The sequence below is a fragment of the Papaver somniferum genome, chromosome 6 (genome assembly GCF_003573695.1).
Source record: "Papaver somniferum cultivar HN1 chromosome 6, ASM357369v1, whole genome shotgun sequence".
NCBI classification, from domain to species: Eukaryota; Viridiplantae; Streptophyta; class Magnoliopsida; order Ranunculales; family Papaveraceae; genus Papaver; species Papaver somniferum.
Genome location: NC_039363.1, coordinates 18,066,087 through 18,077,617, shown reverse-complemented (window position 1 = coordinate 18,077,617; position 11,531 = coordinate 18,066,087).

Genomic DNA, 11,531 nt, shown 5'->3' with positions numbered 1-11,531 from the left:
TAACTGTTAATCATACAAGCACTCTAAGAATCTAGTCGAAACTAGGGGTGTAAATTCGGGCAGACCGGGCCGCCCGACCCAAAAACTAAGACAGGTCGGGCAGGCCAGGCTTAATATTTGTGAGCCCGTAAACAAATTCAGGCCGGACAAGCCGGGCACAAGTAGATAATTTGCTACCCAAAGACCGCCCAAAGCCCGCTTTTTATACGGGCAGGCCAGATCGGGCCGGACATGCCACTATTTTGATTTTTTTTTTTAAGTTTAAATTTTCAAATGAACGGTATTAAATACAATATCCTTTCCTTTCCAACATCGCATATCGTAAGTGATAGTATTATTTTATATTTAAATTACACTGACAAATTTTTAATTTTAGCCTATAATAAATAATTAATTAGAGTACAATAAACTTTCTAATAAGAAAATATATTACCATTAATGTTTTGAAAAGGTTAATTATAAGTAAAAAAATAATTATATATTTTATTTTTCTTGACACAAAATTGACAATTATAAAATTGTAACTTTGAAGTCTTTTTAAGAGGATATTAAATGATTAATGACACATAGAAGGCTTTCAGGCCGGGCACCAGGCCGGGTATCAGGCCGGGCATCATAATTAATCGCAAAGCCCGAGACCGCCCAATAAATTAATTCAGGCCAGGCCGGGTGGTCCATGACGGGCCATAACAGGCTTTGGGCTACTTCGGGTACAGGCGGGCTCGGGCGGATACAGGCAGGTCGAGTATTTTCGGGTATTATTTACACCCCTAGTCGAAACGGCTCACAAAAGAATCATACAAGTCTAACTAATGGTTCTAAGCTCATTTAAGACTTTACACCTTATTATCTATCTTTAACATTTCCAAGGTTTACTAATTCAATTGGGTTGATTCCATAGTCCATTAACTAAGTCTTATGAATATCTACAACTTTGTAGAAGGAACCAAAGGCTAATTCAGACAACAAGAGGTCCAAAAACATAAAAGTAGAATAACTAATCCTAAACCCAAATCCACTAAATAAGCTCAGTACAAAAGGCCTGATTCACTGAGGTCATTTAATAGTCAAACTAACGGACAACGGGGTCAACTAACGGTAAACGTTAGTCAATGGTCAAGTCAATGGTCAACTAAGTCAAAATGGTCAAGGTACACTCAGTCAAGTCTGGTCAGGTATGGTCACTGAGTTAACTCAGTCAGTCACACTATGTTAGCTAAACAAATTGAGTCAGCTAAACTGACTGGGATGACTAACAGCCAAACTTCTATTGCAGACCAAGTTCAACTCTATTTCTTATATTCTCAACTTCTAGATTAAAAAAGCAACTTCAATTCCAATACATGAGAACAATGAATTTCATTTACAAACAACAACTTTGATTACCTGCAATTGCAGCTTTAATCAATAACTTTCTACATTCATACTTCCTTTACCTCTCTACAAGAGATATTCCACTCTCACTTAACCTTCCTTACATAACTTCTCATGTTGGATGATGTTATTTGTAGATAGTGGTAAAAGTGGTTCGATTCTCACACTTGTGAAGGATATTAATTAGACTTAATTTCTAATATTAAAATAGAAAACTCACTAAAAAATTTAGCAAACTCAATCAAAGATGATATCAATATTAAAAGAAACACTGAGGCTAAGATTCCACTATTTTCCAAGTTCAAAGTGATTAAACCAATACTTATATTTATGCAATTTTCTCGTTTAATTTGATTCTAAAATATTGCAACAAGTAGATTTGCAAAAGTAATAATTGTAAATACCAAGTATGAAGCATCAAAAGTCTTAAAACTAAGCATACTCCATCAAACTAAATCACAATCACTCAAATCAAAATCATATTCAATAATAGTTCAAGGCAAATAATCATATAATTATTGCAAATAAAAGATAAAATAGAATATACCACTTTTTGTTGGAAAAATAGCTTCCTCTATCGCCTCAGCAATGGGATTTAGCTCCTCATATTAATCATGATCTCAAAATATGTGTTTGTTGCTCAAAAGATGATTAAAAGAGTGAAAAGTAATAACACAGACTGTTTGCAACAGTGTATTGGTGTTGCAAAACAGCTGTTACAATGGAACTGTTACAGAAAACTGTTGTAAATATTGTTGCTTTGTCGCTGATTTTAAGACCCTAGAATACGACTGTCCTGCACAGCTTAATGTTCTTCAGCTGTTAAACAACGACACTGTTCTGCGACTGTTTCCCGTGCGTCAATGTTCTTCGCGTTCTTCCTCTTCAGCAGCAGCAGCAGTAGAAACAGAGTTTGGTAAAGCTCTGATTTCTTATTCTCTGGCTCTCCTTAGGTTCCCAAACTCTCGACACACCTTCTATATGACCCAAGAATCTATTTATATCAAAAATACCGATTAAATCTCTCCAAAATCTCTTTCCTTCTCTTCACGGCAAAGTTGCGGCAATTTCTTGTTTTAGAATTTCTACGTGTTTCTGACCTTTCCTTTTTATTCTAAACTCTTCCTTAGATAGATACAAATCTTTAGGAAGGTTTACAACACTTTAATCTCTCCAAAATTCCCTAAAACAGGTCACACACGTGACTTTCCATATATTTCTGTTGTGATAAAAATTCGTCGATTGAGCCCAGTCTAATCGATTTAAACACCCATATCAGATTCCTAGACCCATAAGGAGTCTATCCTATGAAAATCAGAGGTTTAATCGACCTCAAACTCCTCCAAATCATGAACCTTAAAATTTGTTCTTCATTGCACCTATTTTCCCGCCAAAACCTGGTTTTTGAAATGTTGAAGATGGTTGCCCCTAATCCAGGGTAGGGGTGCGATTAAAAGCTGCCTAGAAATGGGATGCCCCTTAGTAATTAGGTTACCCCTTATCCAAAGTGAGAGTCCGAATAGCAAATGTCCTCCGGGTGCTTTCCGACAACTTTTCGAGCCAATTTTTTCCAAAAATGTTTATTGGCCAAAAATACCTACAAATAAATAAAACACCATAATAAGTACAAAAATGAGCCCTAACAATTTATAGAATCGAGACAAATCGGACACAAAAATGTGTCTATCAAATACCCCCAAACCTATTATTTGCTAGTCCTCGAGCAAAAATAAAATAGAAATAAAATCCTAAATCACTGTAGCAGGCATCGTAGATTGCATTTAGCGTATGCAATAAGCCTTTAAACCCCTAGGTGTCCCTAGTGGCGGAGTGTTGTCTCTGGAGGGCTTACCAGAGGTATACCCACAAAACCTTTATACTACAGACCCTAGATATCTACACAGAACCTTGGAAGGCACTAAAGAATCTCCTTGGTTGGCATACTTATTGACTACAGGAGGAAGTACCCTGATGCGAAATTCCAATTGTTGTACACGAGTTTGCACTCAAGCATACTAAAATTCATATACAAGTGACAAAGCTCTACTCAGATAGTTGCACTATGGACATCAATATCCGGAGTCGAAACTGATCACATGGATAGATCAAGAAGATGGGTATAAAGAAAAACATAGATGGTTTTGATGTTTACTAGGTGAACGGTGTTTCTCATATCTGTCTGAAGGCTTCCGCCAAAATGAACCTATCCTAATGGACTGAGATACTAGTCTGACTAATATCAACACACTGGCATATACAAGGGTCCCGGTGGTCGATAATCCTAACTCTAGGTCAACACAACTAGCATATACAAGGATTCCAGTGGTCGACTTTATTGAATTTATTCCAGTTGGTCTGATGGTCTGGTCGCAGTTTCTTTTTTTTTTTTTTTTTTTTTTTTTTTTTTTGTATCTCAATCACTCTAATTCACCCTAGCATTGGTAACAACTTGAATTGTGAGCCCCACCTAATCACTTAGAGAAACATAGTTTAAAAACAAAATAAAATAAAAACAGAAGTGAAAAGGACTCAACGAGATATGGTGAAAATATCATGTTATTTCTAACACCTGAGCTCTGTGATTTTATGAATAGACTCTTTAGATGTTTCCATCTAATCAGATTGGTTCCTCAACTCCTACAACCAAAATGCTTCCATCCACTTAGATTGGTTAGTGCCATCCTTAATAGGGATAAATTTCTAGGCTCTGGAGTTTATTTATTGCAAGGAAAAGGTAACAAAAATTTCTACCCCACCCCCAAAATTAAATCTAACATTGTCCTCAATGTTTCTAATCAAAGAACAGTACCAAAAATATAAGTAACATGAGGAAATAGTAAAAAGAGAAGTCGGAAAGATAGTACCTGGGTGAAGTGTAACCAAAAACCTACAAAAATATTATACAACATACAAAATCGCCTCGATAGTCAATCAAGGTAAACAGGGTCCTCCAGAGGGACCTCCTCAACATCACCTGTAGGAAAAGGCTCTAAAAAGGTCTTCAATCGCTGACCGTTAACCTTCGAAGAACTACTACCATCTGGTATCTCAATCTCAACAGCGCCATGAGGAAAAACAGTATGGACCACAAAAGGACTGGTCCACCGAGAGCGCAACTTCCCGGGGAATAGATGCAAACGAGTGTCATACAGAAGAACTTTTTGACCTGGAGAAAATGACTTTCGTAAAATATTCCTATCATGCACAAGTTTCATTTTGTTCTTATACTCCTTAGCACTATCGTATGCATCTCTACGAATCTCGTCCAACTCATTGAGATTGAGTTTTCTTTGAGCTCCTGCCTTGTGAAGTGAAAAGTTTAAGTTCTTAATAGCCCAATAGGCTCGATGCTCTAACTCAACAGGAAGGTGACATGCCTTTCCAAACACTAAACGATAAGGTGACATTCCAATGGATGTCTTAAACGCAGTACGGTAATCCCATAAGGCATCAGTAAGCCTCGACGACCAGTCTTTCCAATTTGGATTAACTGTTTTCTCTAGAATACGTTTAATTTCCCTATTGGAAACCTCTACCTGACCACTAGTCTGAGGGTGATATGGGGTTGCTACTTTATGGGTAATACCGTATTTCATTAAAAGAGCAAATGGTCTATTATAAAAGTGTGAACCTCCATCACTAATTATAGCTCGCGGCGTACCAAAACGTGTAAGTATATTCTCTTTCAAAAACTGGACTACGACCCTGTGGTCATTCGTTATACACGGAACCGCCTCAACCCACTTAGACACATAGTCTACAACGACAAGTATGTAAAGATAACCAAAGGAAATAGGAAATGGACCCATAAAATCAATGCCCCACACATCAAAGATCTCAATCACTAAAATAGGGTTCAAAGGCATCATATTTCTACGGGAAATGGTTCCTAACTTATGGCAACGCTCACAAGAAACACAATGACTATGGGAATATTTAAACAACGAAGGCCAGTAAAATCCACACTGCAAAATCTTAGCAGCAGTCTTCTTAGCACTAAAATGACCCCCACGTGCATGTTCATGACAAAAGGAGATAATACTAGACTGGTCACTCTCAGATACACATCTCCTAATAATCTGGTCCGGACAATACTTAAACAGATAAGGATCATCCCAAAAGAAATGCTTAACCTCGGCTAAAAACCTAGAACGATCTTGCTTACCCCAATGTTGAGGGGTTCGACCAATAACAAGATAATTCACTGATGGGTGTCGTAGGCTCAACAAATTAATAATCTTATTTCCACACAATTAGCTGGTAATATAATGGAAGCAAGGATCGTTCCCATGAAGAGCAGGGAGTTTAGTTGTCAAAAATGTCACAAATAGGGGTTTTTGTTTTAGATTCAAAAGCTAAATAAATAATAAGGAAATGAGAAGTAATTAATATTGCAAGCAAAATGGAGTGAGATGATCGAGGAATCCTTCTTCGTAACTAAATATTCATCAAAGTAGTATATTCATCCATTCATCATATTAATCATAGATTATTACTAACCGTAAGATAACAAATACGCTTAGATATGTCCAAAATCCCTTAAGCCACTAGACAACAGGTTCGCTTAGTCGCCAGAGTCTATCCGTCTGAACCACCTTGAGGTACACTTACAAGATGTAATTCAGACGAATGTTTTATGGTCTGTGAATTTAGGTTTAATCCTAGTAGTTAGACTCAGTACGCTCGGTCTACTTTCTAGTGTTGTGTTTACACGCGATTGCTTTACGGAATCCCTCCGCAAGGTCTCACGTTCTCTACTTGTGTAAGAAATTATTCATCAATTACGGATATCCTAACCCTTATTAGCATTAGATTGAGTTAACAAATATATTCAGTTGGCCACCTAAACAATCTATCAATCAATCATATTCATTTTTAATAATAAACACAAACAATATGAAGAAATCAGAACAGATTCATATACTAAATCAAATCATATATAGTACTTAGAATTCATCCTCAATCAAATAAGTAAATTAGCTAGACATAATGGAGTTTATAGAAAGCAAACTGTAGTTGTAGAAGAACTCTAGCTACTGCTGCTTATGTTGCAGGAGATCAACCACTGTCGCCTTGTTGCAAGAAAACTTTAGCTACTACTGCCTCTGTTGCAAAAGATCAGCCACTGTCTCCTTGTTTCTATAACCTTTCTGCTACTAGTGCATATGTGAAGTCTTTATGCTTCTGTTCTTCTCTGGAGAATTTTATCGAGCAGTTTGTGGGCGTGAAAGTGAGGGTGAGGAGATGAGTTCTGCTGGCTATTCGACCCTCTATTTATAGCTTTTTATAGCTGAAATTTCGAATCTGATAAACACCCAGCTCTCCTTAGCCGACTCAAACCATATACTCGTGTTTATCATCCACCGTTCATCATCAAAATCAACGGCAAAAGTCTCACCTGATGACTGTTTTCCAGCGAGAAAACTTATCAAAACTCTGAATTCTCGCCCAAGCTTTGACTTGTAAAGATTACCCAATCTTCACCAGCGCGTAACAATGATTCCTTGTCTATCCGATCTCCAGAACCACCGCTTAATCATCTCCATCCAACCTATTCAATCAACGGCAGAAATATCAGTTTCCGAGCTGATTTATCTCTCAAGTTTCGAGCAGCTACACCTCCTCGAACTCCATGTTTTATCTATAACCACTCTTCCAATCAAACTAGGATTCCAAAGTCACAATCCCAGTCATTTGCTAACCACCAGAACCAATGGCAGAAGCCATCTTGCTTCACCTGATATCGATCCCAACACCAGCTCAACCTAAACTCGAACTCAACACTTCTTCCTCGTCACTGCCAGCATCACCAGTAGTCAGCCGCAAACCACCTATCCATGGAATAGTCATGACATTAACTCCATTGCCTGATCATCATGATCACTACCGTAATGGTAGCAATCTTAAAAACCTCAGTACCTCTCGAGCTCCATCAACACCATCGAGTTCTTCTTAACTATCACAGACGACCAGCTCCATTACTGGTTCTCACAGTCAACAACGGCAGCAACTCAGAATCGCGCCATCTCCTCATTACTGCCAACGGTAGAAGCACCACTGCTTTTCTTCATAGTAGACAAAACTTAAACCCATCACCAATGACTACGGACCAACAATGGCAGCAACGTTCACTGCCAGGCTTGAGGTCTTCTTCTCTACTCGTCTTCCATCAATCACCGAACCCTCCTCATCACTGCCAATCGTAGCATCTCGAGCAACACTGTAACAGATATCCATGCAGAAGAAACTGCATGCGGGATTTCTAGTTTTGAATAACGAAGATGGATATGGCATCCCTGAGTGAAACAACGTCTGCCTTTAACAATATTTAAATTCCATCTTTACCCCTTGTAAAATGCCGGACTGCCATTAGTAATTCCTTTGAAAGTTGACTGTCCCTTAGTAGAATGGATACCCCTTAACGCATAATGGGTGCCAATAGCACTTGTCCTGGAAACAACCATTTTTCCCTTTTGTGTTCTGATTTCTTGCTTTGCTCATAACTTCTTCATGCGAACTCGGAATTACTTCATCCTTTCGCCGTTGGCTTTATCTTTTCTTCCTCTTCAGGATGAAAAGTAAAAATCTTGTACTTGAACAAGTTCCATTGGTCTTTGGCCATTCTCCATTTGTAGCTAGCTTCTTTTATTGCACAATTAAGTGCCAATTCACTTCTTTTGGATGATTCACCTAATAAAACATAAAATAAGAGAAAACAAGCGTAATGTACAATAATTTGCAAGAATATAAACAATTACTAGCATGGAATGAACACTAAATATATGTAAAATATGCACTTATCATTCACTATATTTGCATACCAAGGTGATTGGGAAACAGAGAACAATTGTTCATCAGGAAAGCTATCCCTTATAGGAAGGGATTCACTAGGGGAACTAACAACTAGCCTAGACAAGTGGTCTGCTACTACATTGTCTGCACCCTTTTTGTCTCTAATGTCTGGGGAAAATTCCTGTAGCAATAGGATCCATCTAATCAATCTAGGTTTGGTATCCTTCTTAGTAAAAGGTATTTTAAAGCAGCATGATTTGTATAGATTATGATCTTAGAACCTAATAGGTAGGACCTCAACTTATCCAAGGCAAACATGATGGCTAAAAGTTCCTTCTTGGTAGTTGTGTAGTTCATTTGGGCATCATTCAGAGTTTTTCTAGCATAATAAATCACATGAAGTAATTTGTTTTCTCGTTGTCCTAAAACGACGCCTATATCATAATATGAAGAATCACATATAATCTCAAAGGGTAGGTTCCAGTTAGGTGCCTGGACTATCGGGACAGTAGTGAGTAACGTTTTAATCTTCTTAAAAGCCTCTAAACAAGCATCATCAAAGACAAACTTAACATCATTTGCAAGCAAATTGCAAAGAGGTCTAGAAATCAAGCTAAAATCCTTAATGAATCGACGGTAAAAACCTGCATGCGCTAGGAATGACCTAATATCTTTTACGGTTTTTGGGACCTGTAAAGTCTTAATAAGGTCAAATTTGGCTTTGTCTACCTCTATACCCTTTGAAGAGACGATGTGCCCTAACACAATTCCTGATTTAACCATGAAATGGCATTTTTCCCAGTTAAGCACTAAATTTTTTTCCTTACACCTAGTCAACACTAATGTCAAATGATTCAATCACTCGTCAAAAGATGAAACAAACACTGAAAAATCATCCATAAAGACCTCTAAGAACCGTTCTACCATATCAGAAAATATGCTCATCATACAACGCTGAAAAGTTGCAGGGGCATTACATAGCCCGAAAGGCATGCGTCTATACGCAAAGGTACCAAAGGGACAGGTAAAAGTGGTTTTCTCTTGGTCTTCTGGGGCAATAACGATCTGATTATAACCGGAGTAGCCATCTAAGAAGCAATAGTGACTATGTCCATCTAATCGCTCTAGCATTTGGTCGATAAAAGGAAGGGGAAAGTGATCCTTCCTTGTGACCTTGTTCAATTTCCTATAGTCAATACACACACGCCATCCCGTGGTCACTCGGGTTGGGATTAATTCATTATTATCATTCTGGACTACAGTGATACCTGATTTCTTGGGGACAACCTGAACAGGGCTGACCCACTTACTGTCTGAAATTGGGTAAATAATACCCACATCTAACAACTTAAGCACCTATTTTCGAACTACCTATTTCATGTTAGGGTTCAGTCGACGTTGCATCTCCCTAGAAGGTTTGGAGTCTTCCTCTAAATGAATCTGATGCATACACGCAGTAGGACTTATACCCTTAATGTCTACTATAGTCCACCCTAAAGCTTCCTTATTGTCTTGAAGTACATTTACTATCCTACTTTCCTAATCACTATCCAAATTGGAAGCTACAATCACAGGTAAAGTCTCAGATGGGCCTAAAAACACATACTTTAGAGTATCGGATAGTGGTTTAAGGTCCAACTTTGGGGGCTCTTCTAAAGAAGGAATTAGGGTAGTCTCAAAAACTGGTAATGATTCGAACCTATCTTTCCATCTATCAGTGTCTGATGAGTGCCAAATATTGTATATATTTATCCCTTTTTGTTGGCATTTAACTCATCTTTTGTGCAGTAATTCTACATTTTATCCCATATTCCGTATTTTCATTGTTTTCAAGAATAAATATTTTTCTTACTTAATTTTGCATTTTTAGGTAATAAATAAAGTCTGGATGACTTGCGGAGCGGAAAAGAGCTGAAGAGTGGTGAAAAGCCGGAAGAAATTACGCAAGGAAGCCGCAAAGAATGGAGCGCACGTCCAAAAAGCTAGGAATGGGCTCAAGAAGGAAGAATTGTTCTTAAAGAAGATATGGGCTTGGCATACCCAAGGCCCAAAACCCTTACCCAAACCCATTTTCTATATCCATACCCACCTCCATTCTCAGCCGTTAGATCGGATCCAACTCATCATCCTACGGTCGCTCATTCATAGAGCATCAAAATCTGAAGTCTCTGCCAAACACCACAGCGCTTAAATTCCAAGCCTTCAGATTAGATCACATTTAGATCCTACGGTCACTCCTTTGTCTGCGCATCAAATCTCGATACTTCCGCTTAACACTACAGTACCTAACATCATCTAAAACCGTTGACTTCGTTGTGTTTCAAAATCCAACGGTTGCATCGATTCATCTCTCATCTCACCGTTAGATCTACCAACCATCATCGCATCCCGCAGCTCAGAGTCACAAAACATCAAAATTTGATGAAGCCGCCTCACACTAGAACAACCAATACCTATACCCCATCGCCAAACACCCCCCTTCTTCCCAAAACAGTCGACCCTCACCTTCTTCTCCCTCACCTCTGCAGAACCACCTTCTCCACTGCCATCACCACCACCTACTCCATAACCACCTAACCACCTCCAATTCAGTAAACCCATCATCCCATACTGCAAAACCTATTCACCTAGCCAAAATTATTTCATCAAACCCACACTCACGCCACTGAACCCTAGGGTGTGGAGTTGATGAAGCAATTCAAGCTAGAAAAGCAATTGAAGGCATGTGAATGGAGCAGGAGACTAAGGAGAAGCATGGGTCGAAGTCAGTAGCAGTTTTCAGAGATTAGGTATGATTTGATTTCATTTTTTATCAAACCCTAATTTCATAAATTGGGGATTTTGGGGGGAAAGTGATGGAACGTCTAATTGAAGCATGGGTTAGTCTATTAGGGTTGTTATCATAGTTAGGTAGGATTTTCTTTGATTTATTTTTGTATTTTCACCAAACCCTAATTGGACTGATGTGGTCCTGATTTTTGGGGATTTTGTTGATTGGTATAAATAGGTGTAAGGGTTGTGAATTAGAGGGGGGATGATCTCTGGACTAGCCAGAAAAATACTTTGTTCTGTTTTATGTCACAATTTCAATTTCAGTTCATCTATGCAGTTAACAGTGAAAGTTGTGCTTGTTTGATTTATTTTGAATGTTGATTATTGTGTTTAATTTATCATATGTGATGAATGTTAATGCTGTTAACATGTGTAGTATGAGCTAATTAGCATCAAGCTGAGGCTTTGATGAAGCCTTGGTGCACTGTCAAATGGAAAAATTGCTAGGATAGTATGCCATATGCTTGTTTTTCTTGTGCATTGGGAAGAAAGCAGTGCTATGATTGCTTGTGATTGATTGTGCTGTCAAAAGA